The sequence below is a fragment of the Microtus ochrogaster genome, unplaced genomic scaffold, assembly GCF_000317375.1.
Source record: "Microtus ochrogaster isolate Prairie Vole_2 unplaced genomic scaffold, MicOch1.0 UNK155, whole genome shotgun sequence".
NCBI lineage: Eukaryota > Metazoa > Chordata > Mammalia > Rodentia > Cricetidae > Microtus > Microtus ochrogaster.
The window spans coordinates 366,741-369,224 of NW_004949253.1; positions in this window are offsets into that span (position 1 = coordinate 366,741).

The following is a 2,484-nucleotide window of genomic DNA, read 5'->3' on the forward strand; positions in this document are numbered from 1 at the left end:
AGGGGTGCACCCACCCATTGAGACAGTGGAGCTGATCTATTGGGAGCTCACCAAGGCCAGCTGGACTGTGAAGGGAAAAGCATGGGATATAACTGGTCTCTCTGTGAACATGGCGAACACTAATTACCTCTTAATGACAATGAAAAGTAAGCTGTGTCTTAAGACTATTGTGGGTAGCCTCTTTTCGGCAATAATCACTGAATGGAAGGACTTGTGAATCCAGAGCTGGGCTCCTCTGCCAGAGCTGAAGGATCAGGACAGAGCTGGTTTTCACGGGCACTGAGAATCATTATTTACATGTCATCCTGTTATAACAGGCTCTGGAGTTGGACCCTTGTGGGAAGACAGAGCTCAGGATATATCTCACACATCAAAGGTCATAGTGACTGTTATAGAAATTCTCACATAATTGTAGTCTTGGATTCACATTTTCCTTGTTAAGGCTTCACCAGATTCCAGTTAGTTCCCTTTTGTGTGTGTTTGCACAGAACATGCTAATATATACTGTCATGTCTCCTTAGTACATGTATGATATTGAAAGTACCTCACAGCTGTGTTTCTACATAGGATCTCAGTCTCTCTCACTTTCTGGACTAGAAATGGCTTCTCCTTGATGTGCCTCTTGGACAAGATCACAGCTGCCAGATTATATTACCATATCTCATAACCTATGGTGAGAAAATGTGGATATTTTCTGAAAGTTACTTATTTCTATGATGATGCTACCCCCAGGAAAAAAGTAGCCTTGCATGCGAGATACTGCTCATCACTTTCTCTACTGCTTTGCGTTTGATATGGGTAAATATTCCTATTTGCAGAAAATGAACTTGTTTTGTACCCTAAAGTTTTCTCTTTGATTCCTTTAAACCCCCACTCCACCATTATCTTCCACTTTCACACCAGGTACCTTGTAACTGTCATTATGTTGTGTTATGTGAGTTTCCATTGAACATACTTAATATAACTAACCTTACTTGGATTTGATTAAGTTTTAGAATGACTTTTTTCTTATTTAGCAGTTCTCCGTTTTCCCTCCTACTCATCACCTTTCTCTGAACACAGCCCATTTTTGCTTTCACAGCACCAATACCCTGTTCTTCACTCTCCTTGCCCCTCACTTAAGATGTTTTCTTTTCCTAGGATTCCCATTCTAGTTACAAGGTCTACAAAACGGGCACCAGAACACCTGATACATAGAACCTAGGATCTGACTAATACAGAAACAGACAATATTTGTTCTTCTGAATCTTTATTATATTGTTTGACACAATGATTTCTACTTCCAGTTACATTCTTCAAAATGTCAGAGAACACTCAGAATGAAGAGGTGGAAAGAATTTAAGATATTGACCATATGGAAGAGTGTTGTGAATTTCTGAATTCTCAACATGACATGGCTCTCATATTGATTAACCCTTAATGGCTGTGTGTGTGTGTGTGTGTGTGTGTGTGTGTGTGTGTGTAAGCTGTACCTAAGACCAAGCCAACCCAAATTTAGTGTTGATTTTATCCAGACATTCTCTGTTACTGAAAAGCTGTTGGGCACAGATAGTTTCTGGAAACAGCGAACATTTCCTTTTTGAGAATGTGGTCATTTGTAGGTTTTCCATATATCAGTGCTTGACTCCACATACATGCACATATGAGAAGAATTAACTACACTTATAAAGGTTAGCAATTTGAAATAGGTTTATGTTAAAGAAGATATGGGGGAGCTAAAGGGGAAATAGGGCAAAGATGTGATCATACTTAATTGTATATATGTGGACTATGCCCTTCCTCAAAATAAAGAAAAAGGAATATCTATATAATAGCTGAATGGTTTAAAGACAATAAATTCACAAAGAAAATGCTTAATGAAGTCTCTGCTAAATGTGAAATAAATGGGTAGGCAAGGAAACCCACAGAAAAAGAAATGGTGGTGAAGGATTTTTCTACCCTTTATTTCAAGCTTCATTGTAGTACCTTGATAATAAAACCCTCATGGAACCAACACAAACACAAACATGCTGCGGGTGCCTGGGAAAAGAAGGACAGAAAATTTAATGTGATGGATGTTGCTCGTGGAGGAGTGAATTGGTTCTTTAGAGCATCAGCATAGTAGATATGCCTGCTATTAATGTTAATGCAGGTGACCCTCTCAGGTCCCTTCCCTAGAATCTGGCAGACCCAATGCATTCCATATATACTGAAGTTAATCCATAATTTTTGTTTTCTATGGAAACAAAGATGTAACCTCTTCCCCAAGATGTTGTCTTGATACAATCACTTGTACCCAAACACATTGATCAAGATAAAAGACCCAATCCAGATTGAGAGCAGGAAGATGTTTGCCCAAAGGGCAATACCTCTCACTCATGTGATGTCTAATCTTTATGTTATCCTTTGGATTCACATCTCAGACAAGTGATAAAAATGAATTTTTCTTGATAAGATAAATGAAACCAGTCTCTTGGATGTCACTAAGAGTATTCTAACATTTAA